An 18,295-nucleotide genomic window follows, 5' to 3' on the forward strand; every position below is an offset into this window, starting at 1 on the left:
ACACACACACACACACACACACACACACACACACACACACACACACACACACACACGCTTTTTCAGATTCTTTCCCCATTTAGATTATTACAAAATATTGAGTAGAGTTCCTTGTGCTATATAGTAGGTCCTTGCTGGTTATGTATTTTATGTATAGTAGTGTGTATATGTTACCCAACCTCCTAATTCATCCCTTCCCCCCCCCCACCACCTTTCACCTTTGGTAACCATAAGTTTGTTTTTGAAGTCTGTGAGTCTGTTTCTATTTTGTGAATAAGTTCATTTGTATCTTCTTTCTTTTTAGGTTCCACATATAAGTGATATCATATGATATTTGTCTTTCTCTAACTTACTTCATTTAGTATGATAATCTCTAGTTCCAACCATGTTGCTGTAAATGGCATTATTTCATTCTTTTTTATGGCTGAGTAATATTCCATTATAATATGTGTACCATATCTTCTTTATCCATTCATCTGCTGATGGACATTTAGGTTGCTTCCATGTCTTGGCTATGGTAAATAGTGCTGCAATGAACATTGGGGTGCATGTATCTTTTCTAATTATGGTTTTCTCTGGATATATGCCCAGGAGTGGGATTGTGGGATCATACAGTAGCTCTATTTTTAGTTTTAGTTTTTTAAGGAACTTCCATACTGTTCTCCATAGTAGCTGTAGCAATTTACATTCCCATCAACAGTGTAGGAGGGTTCCCTTTTCTCCACACCCTCTCCAACATTTACTGTTTGGAGAATTTTGATGATAACCATTCTGACTGGTATGAGGTGATACCTCATTATAGTTTTGATTTGCATTTCTCTAATACTTAGTGATGTTGACAATCTTTTCATGTGCTTTTTGGTCATCTGTATGTCTTCTTTGGAGAAATGTCTGTTTAGGTCTTCTGGCCATTTTTTTTATTGGGTTGTTTGTTTTTTTTGATATTGAGCTGCATGTGCTCTTTGTAAATTTTGGAGATTAATCCCTTGTTGCATCATTTGCAAATATTTTCTCCCATTCTTTGGGTTGTCTTTTCATTTTGTTTATGGTTTCCTTTGCTGTACAGAAGGTTTTGAGTCTAATTAGGTCCATTTATTTTTGTTTTTATTTCCATTACTCTAGGAGACAGTTCAGAAAAGATATTGCTGCAATTTATGTCTAAGAGTGTTCTGCCTATGCTTTCCTCTAGGAGTTTTATAGTATCCAGTCTTACATGTAGGTCTTTAATCCATTTTGAGTTTGCATATAGTGTTAAAGAATGTTCTAATTTCATTTTTTACATTTAGCTGTCCAGTTTTCCCAGCACCATTTATTGAAGAGACTGTCTTTCCTCCATTGTACAGTCTTGCCTCCTTTGTCATAGATTAATTGGCTATAAGTGCATGGGTTTACTTCTGGGCTTTTCATCCTTTTCCATTGATCTATATTTCTGTTTTTGTGCCAATACCATACTGTTTTGATGACGGTGGCTTTGTAGTAGTCTGAAGTCAGGGAGCCTGATTCCTCCAGCTCCCTTTTTCTTTCTCAAGATTGCTTTTGCTATTCAGGGTCTTTTGTGTCTCTATTCAAATTTTAAGATTTTTTTGTTCTAGTTCTGTGAAAAATGTAATTGGTAATTTGATAGGGATTGCATTGAATCTGTAGATTGCCTTGGGTAGTATAGTCATTTTGACAGTATTGATTCTTCAAATCCAGGAACATGGTATATCTTTCCATTTGTTTGTGTCATCTTCAGTTGCTTTCAACAGCATCTTATAGTTTCAGAGTACATGTCTTTTGCCCCCTTAGGTAGGTTTATTCCTAGGTATTTTATTCTTTTTGATGTGATGGTGAATTGGATTGTTTCTTTAATTTCTCTTTCTGATCTTTAATTGTTAGTGTATAGAAATGCAGATTTCTGTGTATTAATTTTGTATCCTACAACTTTACTGAATTCATTGATGAGCTCTAGTAGTTTTCTGGTAGCATCTTTAGGATTTTCTATGTATAAGTATATCATCTGTAAACAATGACAGTTTTACTTCTTTTCCAGTTTGGATTCCCTTTATTTTTTTCTTCTCTGATTGCTGTGGCTAGGACTTCCAAAACTATGTTGAATAAAAGTGGAGAGAGTGGACATCCTTATCTTGCTCCTGATCTTGGAGGAAATGCTTTCAGCTTTTCACTGTTGAGTATAATGTTAGGTGTAGGTTTGTGGTATATGGCCTTTATTATGTTGTAGTATGTTCCCTCTATGCCCACTTTCTGGAGAGTTTTTAGCATAAATTGTTGAATTTTGTCAAAAGCTTTTTCTGCATCTATTGAGATGAACATATGGTTTTTATTTTTCAATTTGTTGATGTGGTGTATCACACTGATTGATTTGTGGATATTGAAAACTTCTTACATCCCTGGGATAATGGTGATAATTATCCCTGGGATAATTGATCATGCTGTATGTATTTTGTTGAGGATTTTTGTGTGTTCATCAGTGATAACTGGCCTGTAATTTTCTTTTTTTGTGGTATCTATGTCTGATTTTGGTATCAGGGTGATGGTGACCTCATAGAATGAGTTTGGGAGTGTTCCTTCCTCTGCAATTTTTTGGAATAGTTTCAGAAATGTTATAGGTGTTAACCCTTCTCTAATGTTTGATAGAATTTGCCTGTGAAGCCATCTGGTCCTGAACTTTTGTTTGCTGGGAATTTTTAAATCACAGTTTCAGTTTCAGTGCTTCCGATTGGTCTGTTTATTTTTTCTGTTTCTTCCTGGTTCAGTCTTGGGAGATTGTACCTTCCTAAGAATTTGTCCATTTCTTCTAGGTTGTCCATTTTATAGGCATAGAAACACATATTTCTATGGTGTAAGTTGTAACAGCTTTTTTTCTTTCTAATTTATTGACTTGAGCCCTCTTTTGTTCTTGATGAGTCTGGCTAAAGCTTTCCCAATTTTATTTATATTTTCAAAGAACCAGCTTTTAGTTTCATTGATCTTTTCTAGCTTCATCTCTATTTCATTTATTTCTGCTCTGAACCTTATGATTACTTTCCTTCTACTAACTTTGGGTTTTGTTTGTTCTTCTTTCTCTAGTTGCTTTACGGGTAAGGCTAGGTTGTTTGAGATTTTTCTTGTTTCCTGAGGTAATACTGTATTGCTATAAACTTCCATCTTGGAACTGCTTTTGCTGCGTCCCATAGGTTTTGGATCATTGTGCTTTCATTTTTTTTTCATTTCTCTCTAGGTATTTTTTGATTTCCTCTTTGATTTCTTCAGTGATCCATTGGTTGTTTAGTAGCATATTGTTTAGCCTCCACATGTTTGTGTTTTTTACAGTATTTTTTCCTGTAATTGATTTCTAATCCTGTGGTGTTGTGGTCAGAAAAGATGCTTGCTATGATTTGATTTTCTTAAATTTACCAAGGCTCACTTTTGTGGCCCAGCATGTGATCAATCCTGGAGAATGTTCCATATGCACTTGAGAAAGCTGTGTATTCTGCTGCTTTTGGATGGAATGCTCTATAAATACAAATTATATCCATCTGGTCTATTTTGTCATTTAAGGCCTGTGTTTTCTTCTTGATTTTCTGTATGGAGAAAGTGGGATGTTAAAGTTCCCCACTATTATTATGTTCCTGTCGATTTCTCCTTTTATGGCTGTTAGTAGTTGCCTTATATATTGAGGTGTATATATATTTACAATTGTTATATCTTCTTCTTGGATTGATTCCCTTGATCATTATGTAGTATCCTTCTTTGTCTCTTATAACAGTCTTTAAAGTTTATTTTGTCTGATATGAGTATTGCTATTCCAGCTTTTTTCCATTTGTGTGGAATACCTTTTTCTATCCCCTCACTTTCAGTCTCTATGTGTCCCTAGATCTGAAGTGGGTCTCTTGTAGGCAGCATATATACAGGTCTTGTTTTTGTATCCATTCAGCCAGTCTGTGTCTTTTGGTTGGAGCATTTTATCCATTTGCATTTAAGGTAATTATCAATATGTATGTTCTTATTGCCATTTTGTTAATTGTTTTGGATTTGTTTTTGTAGGTCTTTTTTATTCCCATCTTCTTTTGTTCTCTTGTGATTTTATGACTATCTTTGGTGTTGTATTTTGATTCTTTTTCCTTTTTTGTGTATCTATTGTAGATTTTCAGTTTGCAGTTACCATGAGGTGTTGATATAGCAGCCTGTATACAGACAAGATTATTTTAAGTTGTTGGTCTTTTAAATTCATATCCAATATCCTGCATTTGTTCTCTCCTCACAGTTGCTGGTTTTGATATCATATTTGTATGTGGATGATTTCCTACCTTTACTGTATGTTTGCCTTTACTGATGAGCTTTTCCATTTGTAACTTTATTGTTTCTAGTTGTGGCCTTTTCTTTTCTGCCTAGAGAAGTTCCTTTACCATTTGTTGCAAAGCTCATCTTGTGGTGCTGAATCCTCTTAGCTTTCACTTGCCTGTAAAGCTTTTGATTTTTCTGTCAGATATGAATGAGAGCCTTCCTGGATAGAGTATTCTTGGTTCTTCCCTTTCATCACTTTAAATATATCATGCTATTCCCTTCTGGCCTGTAGAGTTTCTGCCTAGGAGTCAGCTGACCACCTTATGGGAGTTCCCTTGTATGTTATTTGTTGCTTTTCCCTTGTTGCTTTTAATATTTTTTGGTCTTTAATTTTTGTCAATTTGATTATTATGTGTCTCAGCATGTTCCTCCTTGGGGTTATTCTGTCTGGGACTTTCTGCACTTCCTGGACTTGGGTGACTGTTTCCTTTCCCATGTTAGGGAAGTTTTCAGCTATTCTCTCTTCAAATCTTTTCTCAGGTCCTTTCTTGCTCTCTGCTTCTGGGACCCTTATAATGCAAATGTTGGCGCATTTAATGTTGTCCCAGAGGTCTCTTAAACTGTCCCCCATTCTTTTCATTCTTATTTCTGTATTCTATTCCGTGGCAGTGATTTTTACCATTCTGTCTTCTAGCTCACTTACCCATTCTTCTGCCTCATTTATGCTGCTCTTGATTGCTTCTGGTGTATTTTTCATTTCAGTTATTGTATTGTGCATCTCTCTTTGTATGTTTTTTATTTTTTCTAGGTCTTTGGTAAACATTTCTTGTATCTTCTCAATCTGTGCCTTGTCTTTCTGAGATCTTGGATCATCTTTACTGTCATTACTCTGAATTTTGTTTTGCGTAGATTGCCTCTCTCCACTTCACTTAGTTGTTCTTTGAGGTTTTATCTTGTTCCTTCATCTGGATTATATTTTTTTGCCATCTCATTTTGTCTAACTTTCTGTGATTACAGTTTCCATTTCATAGGGTGCAATGGTGTGGTTCCTCATGCTTCTGATGTCTACCCCTTGGTGGATGAAGCTGGTCTAGAGACTTGTGCAGGCCTCCTGGTGGGAGGGACTGGTGCCTGCCCACTGGTGGGTGGAGCTGGGTCTTGTCCCTCTGGTGGGCAGGGCCTTGTCAGCAGGTGTGCTTAGAGGCAGGTTGTGGGCTAAGGACGATTTTAGGAAGCCTGTCTGCTGATAGGTGGGCTGTGTTCCTGCCCTGTTGATTGTTTGGCCTGAGGCATCCCAGCACTGGAGCCTATAAGCTGTTAGGTGGGTCCAGGTCTTGGTGCTAATGTCCCAAGCAAGATGTCAGCCTTCAGATGAGTATTTCCAGATATGTTCGCTACCAGCTTTTATGTTCAAAGAGATAATAACCACAGCCACCCCCCACCTTCCCAGTTGACCCTCCAAGACCAGTAGTTAGGTCTGGCCCAGACTCCTATGAAGTCACTGCTTTTTCCCTGGGACCTGCTGCACATGAGGCCTTGTGTGCACCCTCCAAGAGTGGTGTTTCTACTTTCCCCAGTCCTTGGAGTTCTTGCGATCAAGCACCACTGGCCTTCAAAAGCCACATGCTCCGCGGGCTCCTCCTCCTGATATCAGACCCCCAGGTTGGGGATTCTGACGTGGGGCTCAGAACTCTCACTCCTGTGAGGAACCTCTGCAATATAATTATTCTTCAGTTTGTGGGTCATCCACCTGGCATGTATGGGATTTTATTTTATCACAGATGCACCCCTCCTATCATCTTGTTGTGGGTGCTTTTTTGTCTTTGGATGTAGAATATCTTTTTTGGTAGGTTCCAGTCTTTTTTGTTGATGGTTGTTCAGCAGATAGTTGTGATTTTGGTGTTCTCGTGAGAGGAGTTGAGCTCAAGTCCTTCTACTTCCCCATCTTGTCTCCAACCCGCGTCCCTTTCCCTCTTAAATAAAATCTTCGCATATGTAGCAATCCCTAAGTAAAATCAGAAGCTTATTGTAAAATTTATAGCATATAACTTAGGTAATTATATAATTATGCATGTATATGCTTTATATAATTTCATAACGTGTAATTTTCGTCAACTTGGTTTTTTGCACTCAACATTGTTTCTACGATTCATCTATTGTGTTCCAATAGGTATAGTTCACTCATTTTCACAGCTATATAACATTCTATTATAAGTGAGTATGCCATAATCAATGTATACAGTTTCTTTTTGGTCAATGCTTCCGTTACCTGATTTTTTTATTGTTTTAATTATTATTGTCATTTATACAATTCTTAATCTTATCTTCTGGGACTCACGTGCAATTCTCTAGGTTTTTGTTTCTGGGAGTAAAATTCCTCAGTTATAGATACGTTCATGTTTAGATTTACAAAATGATTGTTTTTCAAATTAGATGTTTCAATTATATGTCCCCTAAAGCTGTTTATATTTTTTTATCACTCTGCTTCCTTGCCAGCAATTGATATCAGAATTCAATTTTTTTAATAGAAATAAAATGTATTTCATTGTGACACTAATTTGCACTTCTCTGATTACTAATGAGGCTGAATCATTAGTATTTTCTCTCATTTGAAATGCCTGTTTGGTCATTTATGAGGTTGTTGGTTTGTGTGTGTGTGTGTGTGTTTTGTTTTGCTTATGGGAGAAAGGGTAGTTCTTTTTCATGTTGCTTCATAAGCATAACTATACTTAACGTATACTGATCCTTTGTTGAATCTATATGCTGCAAATAATTTGTGGTTTGGACTCTTTTCTTTATGGTGGCTTTTGATAAACAAGTTTTTCTATTAATATTCTATTAATATAATTGAGTTCAGCAATATTTTTTCATTTAAGGTTGACATTTACCCTATTCTGTGATCATAAAAATTATCTTCTAAATTTTCTTCTGAAAGTTTAAATAATTCCAAAGGGAAACTTTTTAGTCAACCTGTAATTTATATATATGTACTATATAAACAAAAAATTAATTTTATTTTTTAACATAGCTCCTTTCTCCAGTGATATCACCTTTGCCATTACCAAGTACTATTAAGCTGTTTTGGGGCTTTCTAATCTATTGCATATTCTATACCAGTGGCCAGTTGGTCTCTCCCTGAATAAATATCACATTTTATTCATTGGCATAGCTTTATAATAAAGCTTGGTATCTGGCAGCACAATTTTTCCCACCTTATTCTTCTTCAGTTATGCTTTACCTGTTATTGGGACTTTGCTTTTTCAAGTAAGTTTTAGAATTAACTCATTTCCTCAAAATTAAATTAAATTTTGATTAAATATGTGGTGAAATTTAAGAACTTTTTTTATTATATTGAGTTATCCCCTCCTCCCATCTATGAACATGGTATATTTCTTTTTATATTTCTGTGTTCTAAAAATAGCTTTCAATAAAATTAAGTCTTTGTTCCTTAGCTTTTTGCAAATCATCTTTTAAAATATCTATTTCATTGTATTTTTTATATTATTAATAATATATATTTTAAGTTATGCTTTAAATTTGTAGCTGGTGTATATTAACACATGAATTTTTAAATATTATATTCAGGCACTTTGATAAGCATTCTAATATTTTGTTGGTATATTCTTTGGGTTTCCATGTAGACAATCATATCATTTGTTAATAGTGACATTTTAGTTTTTTTCCATATTTGTTGTAACTCTTGTCTTACAAACTATATAGGACCTCCAGTACATATGGCTACTAAGCACCAGAAATGTAGGTAGTATGAGTGAGCAACTGAATTTTTAACTTAATTTTATTAAGTTTAAATAGTAATTTGTGGCTAATAGATACTGTATTGGACTGTGTGGTCTATCAGTAGTATTTTTATTGTCTTTTTTTAACAAAAAGTTGTTCATCATTTAACAAAGAAGTTAACCGTTTATTATTTTTACATTTTTTAGATTAATTTACATGTTTAACAATTTCTTTGATCAAAATTTCTTCTTCCATTTCATAACTTATATCTATAATCTTCCTTTCCTTATTTAAGTACATCCTTTAGAATGTACATTAGTAAATGTTTGTTGGTGGTAAACTCAGTTTTTCTTTTTGTAAATGTCTTTATTAAAATAATGACCTTGAAAAAGAATTTTTGTAACACAATTAGTTCATAATTATGTCTCCCAATATTTTGAAGATATTGCTCTAAGGACTTTTGACTTCCATTGAAGCTGTTCAGAAGTATACTGTTTGTTAGACTAAATTTTCTTTATTATAGTTCTGTTTTTTTCCTCTGGGTGACTTTCAAATACTTCCTTTATTGTGGGTGTTCTGAAGTTTTACATATAGATTTTCCTGTGATTATTATGGTTCTGTCTATCATAATTCTCATAAGGCTCTCATGTTCATAAGACTCAGCAATTCTCAGCCCGATTTTCAATTATTCCACTATTGCCTCTCTCTATTATTTTCTCAAGGACTACAATTAAATGCAGTTTGACCTTCTTGTGTTTATTCTGTCTTCAGTGATTCTTAACCTTTCTTTTATATTTTCATACCCTCATCTCTCAACTGCAAATTCTTTAGTTCTTGCTTCTAGTTCATTGTCTCTTTAGCTGTGTCTAACATGTGATTTAATATAGCAGTTGAGCTTTTAATTTCAATAAATATTTTTTATTTAGAAAGCTTCTATTTGATTCTTAATTACAGTCTGCTTGGTCATTTTTAATAACTTGTTTCTTACTAATTTTTACTGTGTTTCTTAAATTTTTTAGACTTTTATAACATCATTTTATATTTTCTATCAGCCAATTTTAATATCTCCAGGTTTTGACAGTTTTATTCTTTGTTGTTTCTCATGACTCACTCATGCAGCCTATTCTATTTATTGTTAAGTGATTTTTTTAAAAAACTGTAAGTTTTATTTTAATTACACAACTTTTGAGAATTCTGAAGGTCTAATGTAGGGTGGCTTTCTTCCACAGAAGATTTGCTTCACTGAGCCAAAGGTATGTATACCTACAACCACTTATGCAGGATCAACTTGCATTGCCATAGGAGGACCATTTGGAACATCTATCCTATCCTTCTGCTAACATCAAAAGTCAGTGCATGGCCTTTATTTGATAGCAAATAGGCTTCTTCTAGAGCCCTACAGCATTTCTGGATTAGAGAGTGCTTATTATAGAGCTCCTAGCAGTGGGATTAAATTGATTCACTTTATTTTCCCTCTATTCCAGACTTTTTTGAGCTTCATAAAAATCCAATTATGTTATCAAATCATTAAACTGATTATTTTACTAAAATATGAACAAAATACTAAATTATATATGAAAAGCAGACATAGGTTTCACACTTACGGTCTTCCTTGGGAAAACAGTTTCCAAGAAGGTTGTAGATATACTTTTAAAATATTTTTCAATGTTATCCTTCTGGCCCATGTTGTCTAAGATTACAGAGAAAGACAACACATGGAAAGAGTACTAAATTTGGGGTCAGAGTAATCTCACTGTAATCTCAGGTTAGACACTATGCATATGATTTTCAATGATGTAATTAACTTCTATGTACCTGTATTTCCTCATTTGTAAAATGGAGATAATTTCTATTTCACACAGTTATTATAAGAATTAAGGCCAACAAAATAGTACATGTGGAATTACATATGACAATTTCCAGTGAGGAGAGCAGAATATGCCACCCCCAAATATTTCTCTTTGACATAAAAATTATCTTGACCTGGTTATTTTTAAGACACAGGAGAAGCTCTGAAAATTGAGTAGAAATTGTCCGTTTTATAAGCAACATGCACATTTATAAGGGAAATGTCCATTTATAAGTGTGTCTCCCTTTCTATACCAGGCGGAGAAGGATCACTAAATCTCTAGACAGACACTCTTATTCAATGGAAAAGGCAACTATACCCCTGTTTATTTCGCTTTGCTTGATACCCTTCCATAACTGGCTTATTCCTTCCTTTCCCAACATCTTCCTTTGTCTTGAGCTGGTATGTAAAGGTGTGGTTTGGACCATTTTGGGGATCAGTTTTCCACGTTATTAGACTTCTGTTTTTCTCCTGTTAATCTGTCTTTTAGTACAGGGGGTCTCAACCAAGAACCTAGAAGTGTAGAGGGAAAATTATTTTTCCTCCCCACCAGTTTGGTGACCCATGATGGGACCTGCTGAGACACCATACTCACTCCAGAGCCTGCAGATGGGATCCTGGAAGACTGGTAGAAGCTGGCAAAAAGTAAAAATTCTTACCAAAGTCAGCTCTCCCAAATCTCTCTCTCTATGCCCAGTTTAAAGGAGAAGGTAAAAATTTCTTGTCCCTTCCTTTCTAAATTTAGATTAGCAGGAAAAAATATTTGTGTGAACTAGTTTCTTGCATATAGCAACTGGTAAAGATTTTTGTTATTGCTCTTGTTTTCTCTTTCCTCCCAGAATTGGTCATTGTTTTGTCTCTGTCTTTTGTGTCCTTTGTTATAAGGAGGAGAACCATGGGCAAGATGAAATTTTCCTTTTGTCTTATTTAACGTTTTGAGAGCTTGGCTTTGTGGCAAATGAGGATATTCTCTCTGCCAGCTAAAACAGTCTGAGGGTCCATGACATGAACTGACAAGCCGCATTCTCTTTGTCCACTAGAGCTGGCTCACAGGGGATTTGTCTTAAGGGGTCCTGGTCCATAAAGGGCCTTTGTCATCTCAGCCTTTATTGTCTCGTTAGTGCTGAAAAGTCCCATTCCAATTGTACATGCCCAGTGTCACAGATTAGCAGGACTATAAGTAGAGGCATTTCATGTTCTGGGAGACCAAAGATGCCGTTTTCCCTCCCGCCTTTCTTAGCACCTGAGACAGTGAAGGTCTCTTTGCTTTCTTAGGCCAACTCTGGGAGTGAACATTTTGGATTATGGGGGCTTTATCTTCTGCACTATCTTTTGCAATGCCTTTTGTGTCCATAGTTAAGTCAATTAAAGGCTTATTGGTTTGAGTCACTACTGAGATAAATATATTGAGGATTCTACTTGTCAATGGCCAGATGAGGGATCTTTTGAATTGGAAAAACTTCTATATTTGAAAAAAGTTGTAAACAACTGTCTTATTCATACCTATGGAAAGATAACATTGAAAAGAAGACACAAAAAGAGTATGGCATCTAGCCTTAGGGGTTTCCTTAACAAGACAAAATTATATAAACCCCCCTTTTTCTTACTTCCAGTTTCAAAAGATCCTACCAAATTTATAGAAGAGTTGAAAAGATCAGTGGACATTCACATTTCTACTTACAGGGGACCTTGATTGGCTGCTAAGGGGTGTTCTTTCATTATATTACTGTAGTTAACAGAAAAGCCAGATGGCCGCCTGGGGAAAACACCTCTTACAGAGGTAACAGATGAACAGAATTTCTCCCAGGCCCTCTTACACATGATCAGGAAATGGCTCAGCTGGAGGTTGATGTTAAGAAGCTGACAGAAGCAATAGCAGAGCTTTTCATCCTAAGGTGAACTGGTTGAGGTTGAATTGAACATGCAGAAAAAAAGGTAAGCATTTATACAGACTTTACAAAAGCATACCACATTAAACCCTGAAGTTCCAAAACATAGGATTCTTTTGATTTCCATCTTGGTTGGAAATCTTGTTGATATAAAAGAAGGAAATTGAAGATAATGTATTTGGATGGGCAGACCTTGATATAATTCAGACCACAATCCAATTCCTTGAGGAATTAAAAACAACTGTCTTTGTCTTTAAAATCTTTACGAAACCAGAAATGTAGCTCTAGAAGCAATTCAAAGTCCACCTATCCTTACCAATCCCCAAATCTTCCCTATTGATCTCCAGATGCCTGCAGATATTGTAAAAGATTAGGACACTGGAAGCAGACTTGTCCTGCACTTGAGAAAAAGGAAACATTTTTAAGTAGTAATTTCCCTAGACCTCTAATAGTATCCCAAAAACTTCGTCTTGGAGAAAACTTGTACACTTTCTCTGTGCCTACCTTGTCTTCTGTAGGAGCTGACAGCCATTTCTTTGAAATGCAAACTGTAGGTAAATTATTCTCATCTAGAGGAAAAAAAAAAAAAGCTATTTAGAAATTGGGCAGATAAGAAATCTTAAGTGTCTTCTCCACAAATATTAGTAAAAAAGCTTCAGCCATCTGAGCAGGTAAACTTATTCCATCTGCCAGAAACACAATTTGAATCCAATTGTTTTTTGTTTTTGTTTTAAAATAAATTAGTTTTGTACCTGACTGATGGCTAAAATTTTAGAATAAAAGCTATACTATTTCTCTTTGTATCTCTCTATATGATCATGTGTGTCTACATATGTATGTTGTAGATGTGTTATTTTGCTATCTCTAGATGGTACTGTCAAAATTTGTAAAAACTCTATTGGGTTGGCTTGAAGGAAAACGCTGTATGGATTGGGTATTCCAAAACTCACAGAAATACAGAAACTAATGTTTTTCAAGTATATGTGATCTGGAATAATATTTGGTAAATGAAAGCTAGTTGAAGTGTGTTGGTTTAATTAAAACAGAAATGTCTTCAGTATTATTAGCATTAAATACAATGCAGAGGTGCAACTTTTATTCTACCTGGGTTTACTACTCAGCTAAGCTCATGTTATATCTGTTACAAAAATTGTCAGCAAGAGAAAATTATGAAACTTTCATAAAGAATCAAAATATGATTATTAATAACAAATGAAATAGTTGAAGGTAGACTAGAAGTTTATAAATAAACTTTTCAACAATGATGAGGTTTTATAAGATATGTCTCCTTTAAAATCTTTTAAAGCTTCCAAAATCTTTTTAGTAACTTGAAACTTAAAATTTTGCTAAATTAAAGGATATAAATTCATTGAAATCTACATCATTTCTAAATAAGAAAATTTAACATTAGTACCTCTGTAATAAAAAAAGTAGATAAACCAAAAATGTTTGGGTCTATTAGTAAACATGTCTCATGCCACATTGAAAAACTGTACTATAAAAAAGGCATATACTTCTAGAAATTATGAAATGTCTTCATAAATTTACCAATCTAAAGAACACTGTTGTAACAAGTCATTCACAATTGCTTACTTCTGAGTTTTCACTAGAAATTAAGGTTTCTGCAGGTTAAGAGTTCTAATGTAATTAAAACTACTAGCAATAGTAAGAGAAACTATTCCATCTTTGTATGCAAGGAAAGTAGGGTATGTTATTGGGTAACAAAGTATGAGATATGGAGATGCATTTTTGTTAAGGGAAATGAAAGAATTTTGTCTTCAAGAACAGCCAGCTACTTCAGAATGGAAAAGATGAGAATAAATAACAATCTAAATGGATATTAAAAGTTCTGAAGAGAGAATCTTGTGTTGTTAAGCTGGATAAAATTGAATTGTTATAAGGATTTTTAAAATAAGCTTTAATATCAATATTATACTTATGTAAAACTTAATTTTCTTTCATCTGCTAAAAGGACAAAATTTTCTTACCAGTTGGGTAAACCTGCAGGTGCAGGAACCTCAGGATATCTTTATTAAATACCTAATTGCTTGTACCATATAGGTCTAACTTTGGGAGCCCACCTGCAAGACTGCCTCCTGAAATGAGACACAACTGTTTAACTGAACTGACCTACTTCAAGACTAATACTGGTTCAATGAGATAGATATGGAGGAGAAGTCTTTCAACTCAACTTCTGTACTATGAAATTCCTTGAAGAAATTTCAACAGCTGGGCTGGAGGTGAACAGAATACGCCACCCTGAAATATGCCTCTTTGGCATATGGATTTTCTTGAGCTGGTTACTTTTAAGAAACAGCAGACACAGGAGAAGCTCTGAAAACCAGTAGAAGTTATGCTTTTGTAAGAGACATTCACATTAATAAGGTAAGCCTTCTTTTATAAGGGAAGTCTCTTCCTCTGTACCAGGAAGAATGACTAAATCTCTAGAAATTCTGATCAATGGAGACGGTAACAACTTAAATTCACATGATAACCATACCCTTGTTTACTGTGCTTTGCCTGGTAACCACATAACTGGCTTCTTTGCCCTACTCCCAACATCTTCTTTTGTCTTTAACTGGAGATGGTATTTAAGGTGGTGACTTAGGCCATTTGGGGGAGTTACTCAGTGTTTCTGGGTATTTCCTAGGTATATCTTCCATGTATACTCAGATTTCCATGGGTCTCTCCCAGGTATACATGTTATTAAACTTCTAGTTTTCTCCTATTAATCTGTCTTTCATTACAGGGGTGTCTCAGCCAAAGACCTAGAAGGGCAGAGGGAAAATTCTTTTCCCTCCCCTACACATAGTGGGCACTTGGACAGTATTATTTTGTCTTTCCTTCTCATGGCATCTTTGAGCTAATATGGTTAAATGTATGATTTCAAAATATATATCTTGAATTCTCATTGATACTCATTCACTTCTAGAGAGATCTATCAGCCTTATCTCTGTATTTAAGTTGAGAGTTAATTTTTAAAAAATAGAGCAGAGTCTAACTCCTACCTATACAAATAATGGGAACTTAACTCTGATTGTACTTAAAAATATGAACAATGCTTATGTAACTTTAGTTAGGCAACATCTGGAGCTGATTTCCTAACTTTGATTAAGAGAACCAGCCTGATGAATCCCAGATGTTTAAACATGGCTGTGTTTCTTACACTCACTAGATTATGACAGTGAATACATGGAAGGAAGGGAAACATTTATAAGAACTAGGTGTCAAAGTGGCCAAGAGGGGTTTTTGGGTGTTGGCTTCATTGCCGGGGTGGGGGGGGGTCTTTCTAAATGAACATCCCCTTTAAAGTTTTATGCATGTTATTAAGACAAAGGCCCGATCTTTGATAACCTCAATAGTATGTCATAATAGCTTCACTCATATTTATTCCTGCAGAAATATATTTTTGAGCATCTAAAGTCCTGTGGTTAGAAAGATAAATAATAAACATTCCCTGCCTTTGAGTCACTCAGTTTAGTGAAGGAGTCAGGCATGTGAGCAGTAATTAGAATCAATTACAATTGCTGTATTGAAGGACTGAGTTCAGAAAGTAAGCAGGTCTTCCAAGGAAGATAGGATAGTTTCAAAGAGAAGGAAGCACTGGGCTCAAGATTTCTATGCATTACCTCTATCAGCTGCATTTAGCTGTGCTAATATAATTCAGCTTCCATATATTTGTATGTTCCATTAGATCATGGGGCCATTTATGTGTCATAAAAATACATTAAAAGCAGCGATTTCTGAAATTGGACAACTATTTTGATAATCCAGTGTCACAGTGGTAAAATCATGATGATTAATCATGTTGACTTCCCATCATTTGGTAAAGCTTTTAGAAAAACAATAAATATTTTAATCTTTCTTTCCCACAAATTGTGCTTTTAAGTGAAAGAATGCCTTTGCCTTTTGCAATCTTTTTCTTACTCTAATGCATGCCCAGTGTTATGGACAGAAAAAGAAAATCAGAAATGTTCTGATTTCAAAATTTCTTTAGAAGTTTTTTTGGGGAAAGGTGTAGTAGTTGTTTTGTGACATACTTGAGTTCTCATAAAACCTGCTCCATTTTTCCCCCCAAGGAAATATCAACTCTGGGTGAAAAGAAACAAAATGTGTACCCTGAGAAGAATAACCCAAATGCCCTATTGACAGCAATTTTGTAAAGAATTAAAATGCATTGTTATGCTTTCAGAGGTAGAGAGGGATTAAGTATAAAATATTAGCCTGATGACAGGAATAAAAAAGGCTACCTAATTCTTACACAAACGTTTTCAGTAAAGATTAATGTCCCATCAGGCTCAAATGTACTTCAACTCCTTTCCTTACCCAGCTATGACTAGCAATTTCTTGCTTTTTTTCTGTATTCAGTGTCTCAGTACCTCTTTCTCTATCACCCATCAAACCTGAACTCCCCATTTACTCCTGTACATTCTTCCTCTGAATTAACAAATATTGTCCACTTTGACAAATATACCAGAGAACCTATATCAATAGACCTGGGCTGTTCCCTCTTCTTGGACAGTCTCCTGAGCTTTCAGCTCTTCACCCAGCAAATGCCTACTTATCTTTCACAACCTGGTTTTAAATATCAGTTCCCCAGAAAGGACTTCCCCAGTCGTTCTAGGCTTGCTAAGATCCATTCACCACCGCATATGCCCACATAACCATATCACATGATCTTCATCACATCTGTTTGCATGCTGAGTGTCTGTCTTTCTCACCTGATTGTAAGTTCCAGGAGAGCAGGAACTTTTTGTATTTATATCCATCGTTGTATTTTCAGCTCACTGCATTCATGCAGTAGATACCTGCTGAAAAGAAAACATTCAAAATCTTTGAATGTAATATTTAATTTTTTTGCTTTAATATTGAAAAAGATTGAGCATTTAATGTGATGAAGTTATGTCACAAAGGAGCTCTTTGGTCCTCACCCCAATCTCAATTTGTTCTTACTTAAGCTACTCATTCAGTAAATGGTACCACTCAGCTGCTCAAGTGGTAAGTGTTGGTCATTTTGATTATCCTCTTTCCAGTTCCTTCTAATTATCCCACCACTGAATTATGCAAGCTATATCTCAAAACATATTTCAAATCAATTGACTTCTCCTCATCTGTCCTGCTACTACTATCACTGTAATATTTCATGCTCTAATAATACCTTGCCTGATCTATCTAAAAGGTATGTGTTACCTTAGAGGCTTCAACACACTGGTCCCTCTGTCTGGACCAACTTTCTCATAAATGATTACATCGTGACCTTCAGGTCTCAGCTGAAACCTCACTTTTTCATGAAGATCTTCCCTCACCAATCTAACTGAGTGGGTTAATTTCTACCTTACTTGTTTTCTTCATGGTGCTCATCAGAATTTATAGTTATATAGTAAATTTTTTCTTGTTCAATGGCTACGTCAAGGGCTGGACTGTGTTATCCAGTATTTAGCCAGGTGTTGACTAGACAGCAAGATGCTTTTTTTTTTTTTTTCTGAATGAATAGAAGTTACATACATGAATTTGGTAAAGCTGTAAATATACTTTTTCAGTTTCTTAGGCACAGGGGCTGTGGCTTTTCATCACTCTTATTCTATATCTAGCATACTTCTTTATATATATATATATATGTTCATTTTTTATTAAATGTATATAAATAATGTTTTAGAGTCATCCAAAGAACTTGATGTCTTATTATATAAAGGTTGTCATCTATACTCTATATTAGAAAAAAAATTCAAGATGAATTGCATATCAAAGACAGTAAAACATCAATTACCAAAATCTAACTGTATAACTTTTGTTCAGTAAGTATTAACACCTGGTGTACAAGGTGCTATTGGCCTCTCTGAACAAGACAGAAACCATCTACTCAAGCGGTTTTATTATTGTAACTGGGGTGGCCCTTGCCTCAACATTTCAGGGTTGTTACTGTTGGGTTCCAATCCATCATGGGAAAATGGGTTTGACAATGTTCTCCTTACCTATTAGGAGTAGCAGCAAATCCAAAATAACTCCCTTCCCGGAGGTCCTATGGGGTTAAACACTCAGAACCAGACTCCCAGTGCTGCCCTAATGAATGAGTAAGTGCCTTAGATCAGCAATCTAACGTGCAGACCCTAAGATCCCCAGGTATGCTAAGATCCATTCTCTCCTGAAGCTCCTGGGCAGGGTCACCAGGGACGTGTGAGCCCAGGGGCTAAGCAGGGTGCTCTGTTAAGGGCACTGGCAGGTGCACTGGGATGATGCCTCTTTAAAACCATTCTTGTACTTCACAGGCCACAGGACAGGGTAAGGGAAGAAACATAATTTTTCTTCCACCCTTCTAGGTTCCTGACTGAGACCCTGCCCCCATAATAAAAGACAGATTAACTGGAGAAAAACCAACAGAAGTTTAGTAACATTCTTGATGGAAAAATTAATAGTTAATCAAGAAAGAAATGGAAAATTTTATATGAGACAACCTGAGGATTATAACCTGGAAAACAGTATTTCAGAAAGCTCTGAGGACTGTTTTGCCCATTAGAGGTCAAAGCAGTTGTATACATTTTTGAGACAAAGGGTT

The 18,295-nt window shown here is 35.3% G+C and overlaps 1 long non-coding RNA gene across 3 annotated transcripts in view; it reads left to right on the forward strand.

Moving 5' to 3' along the window:
• LOC132507863 (uncharacterized) overlaps positions 1-18,295 on the forward strand; it is a 122,693-nt gene that overhangs the window by 74,086 nt on the left and 30,312 nt on the right. For all 3 annotated transcript variants that reach the window (XR_009536343.1, XR_009536344.1, XR_009536345.1), the window contains exon 4: positions 13,804-14,127. This is a non-coding gene — a long non-coding RNA (uncharacterized LOC132507863). The remainder of the gene's footprint in view (positions 1-13,803; positions 14,128-18,295) is intronic.

Source organism: Lagenorhynchus albirostris, chromosome 17 (assembly GCF_949774975.1).
Source record: "Lagenorhynchus albirostris chromosome 17, mLagAlb1.1, whole genome shotgun sequence".
In the NCBI taxonomy this organism is placed as follows: domain Eukaryota; kingdom Metazoa; phylum Chordata; class Mammalia; order Artiodactyla; family Delphinidae; genus Lagenorhynchus; species Lagenorhynchus albirostris.